Raw genomic sequence first — 16,651 nt, 5'->3', positions numbered from 1 at the left:
ATGTAAATACCTACATCTATATGTATATATACGTGCATATATATATATATATATATATATATATATATATATATATATATATATATATATATATATATATATAGATAAGAAAGTTTGTTTGGTAAAGCACGTGGGTGAATATATAAGAAAATAGTAAAGTGTGAAAAAACGACAGAAGGCTTAAATGTTAAAAAATATATATATTTGTGTCAAAATGTCTGGAGAATATTGGAAAAATTTTTTTTTTTTTTTTTTTTTTTTTTCCTTTCCTTAAAATGACATAATTTTAAAATTTTTAAAGAAATTACCGGTTTCGCGTGTAGCTTTTCAAATTTCTTGTGACGTTATGTTTATATTGCATGGAATTATCGTTGTTTTTATTTCCAGGAGATTTCTAAATAAGGGGAGGTAGTGAGTGATTTTTTCCGGTGTAGGGGAGATAATCGCTTAAAAAATTTTTTTTCCATTTCCTTGTTAATTTCTCTGTGTCAGTATGTTCGGATGGTTGAGTCTGGGTTTGTACTTTTCAATGAAGAATGTTTCCTTGTTCAGTCTCATTTGTGTTGATGATCCGAAAGCACATTGGTAAAATGGGAAGATTAAAAATTGTGGCAGTAGTTGCTTTGCGCATTTCTCAATGTGCTCACTAAAAGGTATCATTCTATATTCTGGGAATGCAATCTGTTGTCGATGCAGTGTGCATCTGCGCCTGAGTGATAGTCCCGTGGAACCCACGTAGTCTTGGTGGCAGCCCGAGCATTTAATAACATAAATTATGTTTTCAGAGGCACAAGTAAAGTTAGATTTGATCTTAAATTTCTGTCCCTCTTTAAAGAAGAATTCTGATCCTTCCAATAGGTTAGGACATGTTGCACAGTTCGATCTACCACATTTTTTTACTTTTGCATCCGTAATTTTAGAAGACAATTTTGCCTTTGTGAGAATCTTTTTAAGTGATTTAGGCTGTTTGTAGCTTTTAATGATTTGGTGTATGTTTAGAATTTCCTTTAATTTTGGGTTTTTATGAAGTATTGGTAAATTCTGGGTGATGATGGTGAAGGCTTCTTTGTTTCTGGGGTTGTATGTAGATATGTAAGGTAGTATTTTCGGGGAAGGTGTGTTGTTGTGTTGAACTTTTCTTAAAGTTTCTATGTTGATTTCTGTTGCACGTCTGATCCCATCCTCTATGAGTTGAGCTGGGTAATGTCTGTCAATTAGGGTGTTTTTGAGTTCTTGCAGTCTAAAGTTCCTGGTATTTTGTTCTGACACTATTGTGCATATCCTTCTTGCAAGGTTGAAGGGGATGTTTGTTTTAGTGTGTCTTGGGTGGCATGAATTAAAAAGAAGGTATTGTTTGGCGTCTGTGGCTTTGTAAAAAATGTCTGTTTCTATTTTAAGGTTAATTTTTTTAATTAGTATATCCAAGAACGGGAGCTCCTTTTGGTTGTATTCCATTGTGAACTGTATATTTGGGTTTATGCTGTTCAATAGGTTTTTAAATTTTAGGAGTTTATCTATGTTTTCATTCCAGAGAATGAAACAATCGTCTAGGAATCGTTTCCAATTCTCTTTTATGTATTGAGAGAGGGAGTTTCCAAAGATTGATAGAGATTCCTGGTAAATGATTATTTCCATGTATCCCATTGTTAAGTTCGCAATGACTGGTGCTGCCCTTGTACCCATAGCAATTCCGGATTTTTGACGGTAAAATGTATTGTCAAACATGAAGTGGTTATTGTGTAGGATGAATTCAATTGATTTAGTAATGAATTCTTTACTGATCCTTTTTGGTATTTCTTCCGGAAATTGGTCTAACCAGAATTGTATTGCCTCCAGTCCATAATTATGAGGTATACTGGTATACAAGTTGACTACATCAAATGAAACCAGGATTGTTTCTCCGGAATTGCTATGGGTACAAGGGCAGCACCAGTCATTGCGAACTTAACAATGGGATACATGGAAATAATCATTTACCAGGAATCTCTATCAATCTTTGGAAACTCCCTCTCTCAATACATAAAAGAGAATTGGAAACGATTCCTAGACGATTGTTTCATTCTCTGGAATGAAAACATAGATAAACTCCTAAAATTTAAAAACCTATTGAACAGCATAAACCCAAATATACAGTTCACAATGGAATACAACCAAAAGGAGCTCCCGTTCTTGGATATACTAATTAAAAAAATTAACCTTAAAATAGAAACAGACATTTTTTACAAAGCCACAGACGCCAAACAATACCTTCTTTTTAATTCATGCCACCCAAGACACACTAAAACAAACATCCCCTTCAACCTTGCAAGAAGGATATGCACAATAGTGTCAGAACAAAATACCAGGAACTTTAGACTGCAAGAACTCAAAAACACCCTAATTGACAGACATTACCCAGCTCAACTCATAGAGGATGGGATCAGACGTGCAACAGAAATCAACATAGAAACTTTAAGAAAAGTTCAACACAACAACACACCTTCCCCGAAAATACTACCTTACATATCTACATACAACCCCAGAAACAAAGAAGCCTTCACCATCATCACCCAGAATTTACCAATACTTCATAAAAACCCAAAATTAAAGGAAATTCTAAACATACACCAAATCATTAAAAGCTACAAACAGCCTAAATCACTTAAAAAGATTCTCACAAAGGCAAAATTGTCTTCTAAAATTACGGATGCAAAAGTAAAAAAATGTGGTAGATCGAACTGTGCAACATGTCCTAACCTATTGGAAGGATCAGAATTCTTCTTTAAAGAGGGACAGAAATTTAAGATCAAATCTAACTTTACTTGTGCCTCTGAAAACATAATTTATGTTATTAAATGCTCGGGCTGCCACCAAGACTACGTGGGTTCCACGGGACTATCACTCAGGCGCAGATGCACACTGCATCGACAACAGATTGCATTCCCAGAATATAGAATGATACCTTTTAGTGAGCACATTGAGAAATGCGCAAAGCAACTACTGCCACAATTTTTAATCTTCCCATTTTACCAATGTGCTTTCGGATCATCAACACAAATGAGACTGAACAAGGAAACATTCTTCATTGAAAAGTACAAACCCAGACTCAACCATCCGAACATACTGACACAGAGAAATTAACAAGGAAATGGAAAAAAATTTTCTAAGCGATTATCTCCCCTACACCGGAAAAAATCACTCACTACCTCCCCTTATTTAGAAATCTCCTGGAAATAAAAACAACGATAATTCCATGCAATATAAACATAACGTCACAAGAAATTTGAAAAGCTACACGCGAAACCGGTAATTTCTTTAAAAATTTTAAAATTATGTCATTTTAAGGAAAGGAAAAAAAAAAAAATTTTTCCAATATTCTCCAGACATTTTGACACAAATATATATATTTTTTAACATTTAAGCCTTCTGTCGTTTTTTCACACTTTACTATTTTCTTATATATATATATATATATATATATAGGTACAGGACACCACAAATAAACGTAGAATTCAACGAGAAACGAAAACATCAATACAAACAAGGAAACGGACTTTTTTTAACAACGAAAAAACAACCAGGGGCAGCTGATGAAGGGAAATATTCCTTGTATTGTTTGTCTTGAATAAGTTCACTCACTGTCTGTCTTTCTCTCTCCCTTTCATACACACACACACACGCACACACTCATTAACTGACAAAGAGTAAACAATAAACATGTATTATTTGGTAGACAGTTACTAACGTTGTAATGTCATTTTCATCCATGATTATCTTTTTCTTCCCCCAAATGTTTTAAGATCTTCATTTTAAGATAGATGTCGAGGCTCGTATGAAATATTAATATAGCAAATGGAACAAATTTATGATCAGGAATTTTATTATCAATTTCAAAATTTCAAATATTTTATACAATCGTGTTTTCAAGGACAGAAAATTTATGCAACCTTAGCTTATGTAGATGACATAAGTATTCATTGCCTCAGCTGACTAGAACGACATGTATGAATAATACATGAGATCCTACTAGTTGTAGTTGTAAAAACATTATTAATATTGATTTGAAATTTGAAGAAGGAAATGAGTCGATTGCATCGATTCCTGTATTCTTCTGGAGCTTATTTTATCGATCCCGAAAGGAAAAAAGGCACAAATGAACTCAGTGGAATTTGAACTCAAAACGTAAAGCCGGACAAAAGGCCGTTAAGTATTTCTAACAATTCTGCCAGCTCATCGTTTAACATTGTTTAATATTTGTAGGAAATTATGGTAGCGAGCTGGAAGATTCGTTTAGTACGCCGGGCACAATGCATAATGGTCTGAGTTCAAATTCCACCGTGGGCAACTAGGCCTTTCAACATTTCAGGATCAATAACATTAATACTACTTGAGCACCGGGGTCGATGCAATCGACTTACTTTCTTTCCTCGAATTTCTAGCCCTTTGCCAAAATTTGAAGCCAATATTTGTAGGAAAATGAAATTCTTTTGCAAGTTAGTCTATATTATTATGTCAACTGTTATAATTGAGTCAATAATTGCTTCGTTGGTGCTTTATCTGGGTATTTGTTTCAACGACGATTTTGTTCACAAATGCATGCATTACTGAATTAAAATTAAATATTTCTCCCATGAATTTGAATTACAAAACAACACCTGTTAAAATCTAAAATTGGCCAGCTCTCATTCGATCTCAGACCTTTACAAATTCAAGATATTTTGCATTTCAAATAGAAAGTGTATTTTCTAGCGGCTTGTTTTTTTTGAGAAACCATCCAAGGACATTCAGTTTGCAATCAGATGTTATGCAACGTGAAAACAAATCATTTTCGCAAATTATCTTAAATGCATTCATTTAAAATTTCCATAACCAAAAGTAGATCATGCAAAACAAAACAAAACAAACAAATAACAAAAACAAACAAATTTCAATTATCTAATTGCTAATGATATTTGCAAACCAGTCCGTCACCCATTCATGCCTGTTGTTTCAATACATATTACTACCAGAAATTCTCAAGTGTCTGCTTCTAATTAACAATCAGGTCAAGGGAAAATAAAACTGATTTTAACAATTTTAATAATCAGCTTTGACCTGGGAACCAGCCAAAACGCTGCAATAAAGCTAAAATATCTGTCTTCGTTTTTCCTGATGTAAGTAAAAGATGAGAAAAATAGCATCAAAAGTATTCTACTTCCTCTTTCTCTTGTTCAAATAGTTGTCAATAAAAAATAATTCCAAAACGTATACCAACACACTAATTATTGGCTCAATTATAAAAGTTAATATAGTTATATATACATGCAATATTTAAACTTAATATAAACTTGATATACGAATATTAAACAATATTTTACGAGCATCAGAATCACATGTTATTCTCCTCAGCTGAGTCACCAAATTCTAATGTTGTCATCAAGAGGTAAGTTTGAATTCTGTGTCCTTGGAAACGCAATTGTATGGAACATTTGAAATTGTAAAATTGATAGTAACAATTTAGGTTAAAGCAGTGTTTCTGAAATGGGGAGGCCTATGGGACGGTCGGACAAGTTGTTTTGAGAAAATTTGGTTTAAATGTTTGAGAACTCACCTCCGTCCATTGGACGGGGGGCATTTTGCTCGTAATACACACACGCACACACACACACACACACACACACACACACCACACACACACACACACACACACACCACACACACACACACACACACATATATATATATATATATATATATATATATATATAGAAAATAGTAAAGAGTGAAAAAACGACAGAAGGCTTAAATGTTAAAAAATATATATATTTGCGTCAATATGTCTGAAGAATATTAGAAAATTAAAAAAAAAATTTTTTTTCTCTTATAATGACATAATTTTTAAAGAAAGACCGGTTTCGCTTGTAGCTTTTCAAATTTCTTGTGACGTTATGTTTATGTTTGTATAGAGTTATCGTTGTGTTTATGTTCCGGAGAGTTCTAAATAAGGGGAGGTAGTGGGTGATTTCGTCCGGTGTAAGGGAGATAATCGCTTAAAATTTTTTTTTCCTTTTCCCTAATGTGAATTTCTCTGTATCAGTATGTTCGGATGGTTGAGTCTGGGCTTGTACTTTTCAATGAAGAATGTTTCCTTGTTTAGTCTAATTTGTGTTGATGATCCGAAAGCACATTGGTAAAATGGAAAGATTAAAAATTGTGGTAGTAGTTGCTTTGCGCATTTCTCAATGTGCTCACTAAAAGGTATCATTCTATATTCTGGGAATGCAATCTGTTGTCGATGCAGTGTGCATCTACGTCTGAGTGATAGTCCCGTGGAACATACGTAGTCTTGGTGGCAGCCCGAGCATTTTATGACATAAATTATGTTTACAGAGGCACTAGTAAAGTTAGATTTGATCTTGAATTTCTGTCCCTCTTTAAAGAGGAATTCTGATCCTTCTAGCAGGTTAGGACATGTTGCACAGTTCGATCTACCACATTTTTTTACTTTTGCATCCGTAATTTCAGAATACAATTTTGCCTTTGTGAGAATCTTTTTAAGTGATTTAGGCTGTTTGTAGCTTTTAATGATTTGGGGGGTTTTTTATGAAGTATTGGTAAATTCTGGGTGATGATGGTGAAGGCTTCTTTGTTTCTGGGGTTGTATGTAGATATGTAAGGTAGTATTTTCGGGGAAGGTGTGTTGTGTTAACTTTTCTTAAAGTTTCTATGTTGATTTCTGTTGCACCGTCTGATCCCATCCTCTATGAGTTGAGCTGGGTAATGTCTGTCAATTAGGGTGTTTTTAAGTTCTTGCAGTCTAAAGTTCCTGGTATTTTGTTCTGACACTATTGTGCATATCCTTCTTGCAAGGTTGAAGGGGATGTTTGTTTTAGTGTGTCTTGGGTGGCATGAATTAAAGAGAAGGTATTGTTTGGCGTCTGTGGCTTTGTAAAAATGTCTGTTTTCTATTTTAAGGTTTTTTTTTAATTAGTATATCCAAGAACGGGTGCTCCTTTTGGTTGTATTCCATTGTGAACTGTATATTTGGGTTTATGCTGTTCAATAGGTTTTTAAATTTTAGAGTTTATCTATGTTTTCATTCCAGAGAACAAAACAATCGTCTAAGAATCGTTTTCCAGTTCTCTTTTTATGTATTGAGAGAGGGGGTTTCCAAAATGATAAAGATTCCTGGTAAATGATTATTTCCATGTATCCCATTGTTAAGTTCGCAATGATCGCAATGACTGGTGCTGCCCTTGTACCCATAGCAATTCCGAATTTTTGACGGTAAAATGTATTGTCAAACATGAAGTGGTTATTGTGTAGGATGAATTCAATTGATTTAGTAATGAATTCTTTACTGATCCTTTTTGGTATTTCTTCCGGAATTGGTCTAACCAGAACTGTATTGCCTCCAGTCCATAATTATGAGGTATATTGGTATACAAGTTGACTACATCAAATGAAACCAGGATTGTTTCTTCTTCCTCTTCTTTTGGCTTTTTTTGGAAGGTGGTTTAACATATCTAAGTCATCTCTGATATGGCTATCGATATGTTTAGGAAGGGTTTCAGGAGGATGTCCATAAGTAGACTTATCTGTGTGTTTCACAGGTTGGGCCAGCTACAATGGGTCGTAGTTTTAGGTCCCCCCCGGGGTTAGGTGTGGTGTATGTTGTCTTTGGTGATTTTGTTAATGATTTTCATTTTATAAATAATTTGACTTTTATGAATTTTTTGGCAGACCATAGAAAAGCTTAAGGTTTTTGCATTTTAAAGTTTTTTAGGAAGTCAATTCTTCTTTGGTTTGTTAGTTTGTTAGGAAGTCAATCTCTTTGGTTGTTAGTTCTTTTTCATGGGTTTTAATTAGTGAAGATAGAGTTTTCATTATTTTTTGTGGGGTGTAGTTGGTAATGTTTTCATAATGTAGGTCGTCATCAAGTAAGGAATCAAGATTTCTGTAGTATGATGTATCCATTATTACAACTGCATTTCCCTTGTCCTGCTTCCTTAATGGTTATATCCTCATCATTTTGAAGTTCTATCAGTTCTTTCCATTGTGTAGTGTTAAAATTTGAGTTAGCTTTCTGTTTATGTATAGTATGGTAGGGGAAGTCTCAATGTGGTTACAGAATTCGTCAAGATCTTTATTTCTTCCTCTGTGTGGGATGTGTTCACTTTTGTTCTTGACTAGTGATTCATCTTCAGTATTGAAACTGGTTGATGCTTCTGCTAGTCTTAATTTCTGCAAAATTCTGTTATATTATCCTTGATTTCATTTAGGTTGGCTCTGCGTGGAGTTGGTGTAAATTTGAACCCTTTTGAGAGGATGTCAATTTTTATGTTAGAAAGAGGTTTGTTGAAAGATTGATTATCTTCGGTTTTTCCTTATTACTAGGTTCCAGCCTGTGTCCTGGTGTCCCTGGTCCCTGGCTAAAAAATGTTGGGTGTAATTTTGTTTGTATGAGTTGTCTGTGAGGTTGTGTGATATTTGGTCGGGGAGTGGTGGTATTGTTTGCCCCCGATCGTTTGTGTGTGTTGGGAATCTATGGTTGTTTATTGTTTTGTTGGTGTGTGTGAAATTTCTGTATGGGAATATTTTTGTTTCGAACTGCTTGTATGTGGGATGTTGCTTGACATAGTGTTTTTTTGTGTTTGTCTTGTGTTTAGTGGGGTGCCAGTAGTTTTGGTTCATGGGGTAGTAGCGACTTGTGTGTGGTGTATTTCTTATTCTAGTGTCGTTTTGTGCTGTATGGTGGTTGGGTCTGGTATTAGGATGTTGTTGGTGTGTTCTGTTTTTGGTGTAATTTATTTCATAGACGCGTCCTCTGTCAGCTAGTTCCCTGTAGGTCTTGCGTGGTTTCAAAGTTGGTTGTGGGGGATTTCTGTTTTTAGTGTATGAGGATAGTTAGGGGTTGTTCGTGGATTGTTTGGTTTTTCTTTTTTATTTTTTGTAATTTTCTTAAGGAAGGGATTATTTGTACCCCCATTCATTTTTGAAAGTTGCACTATATTTTTGGAAGAAGTCCATGTTTTTCTCCCAGCGTAGGAGAGAATTTCTCTCTTCTTTTTCACAGGTATCCTTCCAATGATCTAATGTATTTTCGAGGGGTTGTCCCTCGGTATGTTTCAGTATTATATTGTGCATCTCCTCGTCTATGCTTTTAAATTTTTCCTCATTTTTGTGGAGGCCCATTTGAAAAGCTACAAGCGCGAAACCGGTCTTTCTTTAAAAATTATGTCATTATAAGAGAAAAAAATTTTTTTTTTATTTTCTAATATTCTTCAGACATATTGATACGCAAATATATATATTTTTAACATTTAAAAGTCTTCTGTCGTTTTTCACTCTTTACTATTTCTATATATTCACCACGTGTTTTCACAAACCAACTTTCTTATCTATCTATCTATATATATATATATAATATATATATATATATATATATATATATATATATATATATATATATATATACATATATATTGTTTGCTTTTTGTTAATTTTATCATGATGTTATTGATTTATTTACAGATTTTAATAAGAGCTGGTACACCTGAAGATAGCATTTTTCTCGTTCTGTTAATTTGTGTGAATAGAGTTTTTGGAGTGGAGAGTCGTCACAACGTTGTAGTATTTACTTAATGGTTTTCATGATTTTAGCATGAATACCGCTTAAGTTGAAGTTACACGTCATTTTTTGGGCGTTACATAAAACACAGCCCAGTCAAATATTATAAGCTTTCTGAAGATTTGTAACTATGTGATGGTATTAGAGATTAATATTTTATCAGAATCAATAATAGTCAAGTTGTGTGTGTGTGTGTGTATGTGTGTGCATATATATATATATATATATATATATATATATATATATATAATGAAGATGGGGGGGAGCAATGGCCCAGTGGTTAGGGCAGCGGACTCGCAGTCGTAGGATCGCAGTTTCGATTCCCAGACCGGGCGTTGTGAGTTTATTGAGCGAAAACACCTAAAGCTCCACGAAGCTCCGGCAGGGGTGGTGGCGATCCCTGCTGTAGACTTTGGCCACAACTTTCTTTCACCTCACTTTCTTCTGTTGGCCTGCTCGCTTAGCTAACGGCGGGGGGTGGCGTCATTTGAAAGCTAAAACAATGCGAAGCGCAATGTAACCAGCGATGTGTAGCAACATCTGATAGCCTGGTCTATCATGTGATCACGGTGATATATGATATATGTAACGTATATATATATATATATATATATATATATATATATATATATATATATATATATATATATATATATATTGTATATATATATATATTATTTATATGTGTGTGAGAGAGCGAAGGTTTCACATCCTGGCTGCTCAAGATCAAAGCCTATTACCCGGACCTACCAGGCCAATGTGATGAAAATGGAGCACCCCCAAAATGCCGATTCTCTGCAACGACATGATTGAAACAGTGGACCACCTAATCTCTGGATGTAAAGTCTTAGCACCAGTGGAGTATAAATTAAGACATGACAGAGTTTGGCCAATATCTCCACTGGCTAATAAGTCGGCATTACAATATCAAAACTGCCGACAAGTGGTATAATCACCACCCCTGAGGCTGTAACTGAAGGAAAATGTAACCATTCTGTGGGACTTTCCAGTACATACAGACCGAACCATCAAGGCCAATAAACCAGATATTGTTGTGAAAGACCAAAACAATAAAGTTTTGCTTATTGATCGACATGAGCATCCCCTGTGATCATAATATCTCAGCGAATGAGTTTGACAAGCTCAGAAAATATAAAGACCTACTCATTGAAATTGAGAAAATGTGGCATCTCAAGGCGGTTACAAAGGCCAATAAACCAGATAGTTGTGAAAGAACAAAACAATAAAGTTTTGCTTATTGATCGACAATGAGATCCCCTGTGATCATAATATCTCAGCGAAAGAAAGAGTTTGACAAGCTCAGAAATATAAAGACCTACTCATTGAAATTGAGAAAATGTGGCATCTCAAGGCGGTTACAATACCAGTGATCGTAGGAGCATTAGGAATGATCAAGAAGGGAACCGAAAATTAATGAGAATGATCCCTGCTACCATCCCTGCAAGAAGTGCAAAAGATTGTCTAAACTGGTACATCACACGTATTGAGAAGAGCATTGTCGATGTGAGAACTGTTGCTGCTCATGTATTTTAATTTAACTTTAAAAAAAATTAAAAAATGAAAGAACTACTGAGTTTGGGTTAATGGCCTAACAATGTATACTATGAGTTTCTTTGCCCTAGGAGTCGGGAAGACACTCGGCAAGAATGAAGCAAATTTGAGAAGAAGAAAAAAAAAAAAAAATAATAATAATAAAATAATCATTAATAATAATAATAATAACAACAATAAAATGATGCAGTACCAGGCAGTGGCTTTGCGGCTTCTGATCTTAACTGATTGGAAGTGTTATCATGTAGATTGTTTTGTCTTGATATAAAAGATGGGCTATACAACAAATATTCTGCTCAATACCCACAGATTTGCTTGTCAGTTGCTTGACCTTAACCATTTGAGCATGTTCTTTGGTGGCTGACGATATGTGCATGCTGATCATGAGCAGAAGTAGTTGGGGAGCATGTTAGCCGTGTGCTGAAAGGAATTGTTAGAGGTTTGGATAATTCACCTTTGGAAACATGGGTGGTTCGTTCAACATCCTTAAACAACCCTTATTCAGGGACCTTTTGAGCAGGATGGGTTACTTGACCAGAAGAAAATTCTAACTGCGCCCCACCTGCAAGGTCTTGTGCTGTTTATCTTGATATGAGATCACCATGTTGCGCACATATGGTTGTGATGCATGTGCCTAGTGTACCCTTATCAGATTGGTAGTCATGATGGGTATACTGGGCTTCGTATATTTTACCCTAGTGTCACTTTGATGGCATGCACTGCTCTCTCACTCACTAATAATAATAATAATAATAATAATAATAATAATAATATAAAATTATTATTATTATTATTATTATTATTATTATTATTGTTGTTGTTGTTGTTGTTGTTGTTGTTATCATTATAGTCGTCATACAGTATAAACTATCGTGAGGTTGTTGATTGAAGATATTGTGTCTACCGGAGAATTGTACTGTCTTTTAAGTCACAATAAGGACCACAGACTGACAGAACTTAACGCAATATGCATGCAGTTCCAAGTAATATCGATTTTTGCAGGGCATTTCTAACGTTTACAGATGTTTTTTTTCAGGTTGGGTGATATTGAAACCCAGTGCTCCGATGACATTAGGGACAACCTTTATGTTTGACTCTCGTAGCTGCCACATCTTGCTGATCTCAATTCCCAGGTCTCCATATTTATCAATCTTTTCTCTTCTTTTCAAGATGATATGTTGATCTCCTGGCACTGTCACGTTGATTATTAGGTATTCTTGTTTATCTCTCTTACAGGTTACTATATTTGCCTTGGGTGCACTAACACCTTGTCTGTCTGGAAGTCACCAGTCCAGGGGATTCTTACCTACCCCTTTTCATCCATTATCTCTTCCAGTGTATATTGGTACCAAGCACACGTTACCTTATATTCATACTTCCAGCATAGTAGCCAGTCAAGGTTTCGGGCTACCTTGTCGTGTCTCTCGCTTATCGTCTTTCTGCATAAAACTTTCACAAGAAATAACAACGTGAGTCACGCTTTCGATCCACTTCCGACTCAGTCTGCATAGGTTCATGCTCTTTTATGGTAGATATCCCTTTTCACAGAGCTGTTATCCAATGCTTGGTCCTGGGCTTTCGGTCTTCATTTTAGTTTGCCTTTGCTGAGCCACATCCATGATGCTTCCTGTTCTTTTAATTTGTTAGTTTCACGGTGGAACTGACTATGTAATTCCATTTGGAGTAGGATTTCTTCTCTATCGTTGGCTATTCATCATTGGTATTCAAAAGCACTCTCAAGGCCACTTTTGGTATATCCTTCTGCATTAGCAGCATACTGTGGCAGGTCTTGTTTACTGTTTACCAAATATTTCGCCATGCTTCGTTTTTCACTGTTGATGCACTCCTGTACGCTAATCAGACAACATCCACCTTTACACCTTTACTCCGTTTAGCAATTCTATGCCCTTACAATCTGATCACCGCAGACTTCAAGATAAAAAATCCCATCCCTGTATCCTTGCTGCACATCTGTATAGTCTCAACCAGCCTCTCCATTTCAGTCTTTGTTTTGCAAAAAGTTTTAAATCATCCATGAACAGAAGGTGGTTGAGACGTGGTCGGTTCTCTCTCAGCTCATAGTGCGCGATGACTTTACGTAGGACTTCAGAAAGTGGAATCAACGCTATAACAAATAACGGAGGTAAACAAGAGTCTTCCTGGAAGATACCTCTTGTTTGTTACCTCGGCTAAGTGCTAGTTATTATAGAAAAGACGTGGTTTCCAACAAGGCATGTTGTTCCTAATCAGTGAGCGCATGTTCTCAGCTATTCCTCACATGTCAAGTGTTTCTAAAATCCACAAATGCGGCAGCATGTCGTAAGTCATTTTAAAGTTTATGCAGGTCATGCAGAAGTCTTTTTGCTACCGTTTACATATCTTCATTACAACTTTGTCTATCACACGGTGGTCCTTGGTGCACGTGGATCATTTTGGTCATCCTTTTGTTCTACTAGCAGAAGATTGTTTTCCGGCAATTGTCTAATTGCAACGCAATTCGCTTGTGAGTTTATCTAAACCACTTGAGCCAGCCTTGAATTTAGTCTGGTCCTGCCGCTTTCCAGATTGGCCCTTTTGATACCTGTGAAATTACATCATCCATTGTTATGAGCAAATGGCCCTGTCGTAATGCCTTCGGGTGAAGGAATTTGGATCGCACGGAATGAATCCACTCAACCACGTGGTTCTGCGAAACTTCTTGCCCGAGATGTTATTCCAAAATTGGCGGGTTTCCTCTGCTTCAGGAGGTATATCATATTCTGTATTTCCTCCTAAGCTCTTAAAAAACTGTCTCTGGTTATTTGAGAATAACCTCAGTATCTTCATGAACACCTAGAGATACTCACAGTATACTTGATAGGCCATGAAAATAAAGACACCATATCGTTCATTTACAAAGACATGTGATAGAGAAAAAGAGGAAGAAAGACAGAGAGGAAAAGGATACTACTACTACTACTACTACTACTACTACTACTACTACTACTACTACTACTACTACTACTACTACTACTAGTACTACTACTATTATTATTATTATTATTATTATTATTATTATTATTATTATTATTAATATTATTATGAATATTAATATTATTGAGTGAGAGAGCAGCGTATACCATGAAAGTGACTTTGGAGTACAATTATACGAAACCCAATATACCCATCATGACCTCTCATCTGATATGGGTGCACAAGGCACATGCATCACAACCACATGAGCGCGAATTGGTGATCTTATAAATGGCGCATGACCTTGCAGGTGGGGCCCAGTTAGAACTATCATCAGGTTGAGTAGCCCATTCCGCCCAAAAGGCCTCTGAATAAAGTTTGTTTAAGGCTGATGAACGAACGACCCCTCATGTTTCCAGAGTTGAATTATTTAAGCCCCTTCCAAAAAGATTCTCTCAACACATGGCTATGATGCTCCCTCACTATTTCTGCTTGTGACCAGAGATGCACATATTGTCAGCTACCAAGGGACATTCGCAACTGGTTTAAGGCCAAACAACTGACAAGCAAATCTGTGGTATTGAGCAGAATATTTGCAGTAACCCATCTTTTATACCAAGGCAAAACAATGTACATGGTAACACTTCCATCAGTTAAGATCAAGTGGAACATGAAAAAAACAATGAGGGCTTGGCAGAAGAGGAATATAACTGTTTTCAGTCCTTTCAATCTCGTCCATATAATATTATTATTATTATTATTATTAAAATGTAATATGATTGTCCCATAGTAGGGCAGTGAGATGGCAGAATCATTAGCACGCCAGTATTTCGTCTGCTGCTACGTTCTGAGTTCAAATTCAGTCGAGGTCGACTTAGCTTTTCATCCTTACGCGGTCGATGAAATAAGTAAAAGTTACCAACTGGGTTCGATGTAATCGAGTAGCCCCCTTCCTTCCGAAATTTTCAAGGCCTTGTACTTAGAATAGAAATAATTATTACCCCACATCAAACCAAATTACCCATTGTTTCTTAGTAGCAGTCGTGAATCAACTCCAACGATGATCAGAAGTGAGTCAATGGTATGTAGTAGCTCTTTGTTAGGCTGAAACTGTTGCATTCATCTGCTTTGTAAACATTATAACTGGTGTATATTGTAAAGTCGTGTTAATGCTTTGAGCCCGTAACACCGGTCTACCGGTGGCTGGCCTATTTTTCTCTATACTGTAGCCTTATTCTATCGGTGGCGTGCATCTCCACTAAAGTATCATTCTACAAATAAGGCTCAGGAGACCAGGGCTCGAACGTTTAAGCTGACTATTTCAATACACTCCCTTTTCCCACACTCTCTTCTCCTCATTTTCTCTTTTTCCCACGCATTTTCCTCTTTCATTCTATTCGCTTTTTCTATCTAGTTTTATTTATCTATCTTATTATTTGAATGTTTTGTCTTTGATATTTCTTTCATATTTATCGTTTGTATATCTTCGCACATTTTTATCCTTTTATGTTTGTCCAGTTCAGTCACACTTTCCTTCTGTTCTTTATTTCTTTCTATCTTTCTTTAATTACAATGTTTCTCTCTCTTTTCTTTCTCGATTTTGTCTTTTCCTCTCTCCCTATCTCTTGTCGTTTTCACGCCACTTTATCTCTTTCAGCATTTTACTTTCTTTCTACTCCCCTCTTAAAATTTCTATAAAATGTATCGTCATGTGTTCAACTTCAAATTCTTCTCTGTAACATAATGTAAGAAATTATTCAAATGTAACATAATGTAAGAAATTGTTCAAATAAGTAACGTGGATGTGTGAACACGAATGTTCACTGAAAAATATGCGCCCATGAAGTAGTAGATGAGAAACAAATTCACTGGTTTGCTTACAACCAGCATGTAAGAAAGGCAGACGATAAATATATTCGTTAACTACGTTACAAAAGAGTAAACAAAAAATAGCGTTTAAAAACGAGAACAAATATACGGTGCGTGTGAATTAGAACTTTATTTAAAACTCCTGTAATGCATTATAATATTCAAAAGAAAATTATATGCAAATGGATATAAATAACAAACTTCATCGTTACGAAGTGTTTTTGTTTAGCACTTCAAATGTAACTGGTATACTTATTAGTGAGAAGCGTAGAATAGTGTAAACTCGTCTTCCAATGGACGACGAGAAATAAAAATTAATAAAAAATATTATCACACACACATGAGAGGAATAAAGTTACAAAAGGAAACGAAGCAATGAAATATGGTCACCGAAAGTAAAAATGAGTGCATTGCTTAATTATATGAAATAGACGTTTTCGAAAAGTGAAGGTCGTGAGTTGGGTGGTGAATAGATTGATTTCAAGCATCAGGCTATGGCTGTTGAATAAAAAGGAATCTGCGGAACTAACAAGTAATAATAGTATAGTAGATTCGATTTACATGACGGATTCATCTGCACAAATTATTATTCTGACAGACACGCGCACACACACATATATGTATGTATGTATGTATGTATGTATGTATGTATATACACATATATATGTA

This window comes from Octopus sinensis, linkage group LG8 (assembly GCF_006345805.1).
Source record: "Octopus sinensis linkage group LG8, ASM634580v1, whole genome shotgun sequence".
Lineage (NCBI taxonomy): Eukaryota > Metazoa > Mollusca > Cephalopoda > Octopoda > Octopodidae > Octopus > Octopus sinensis.
Note: the sequence above shows the minus strand (reverse complement) of the source record.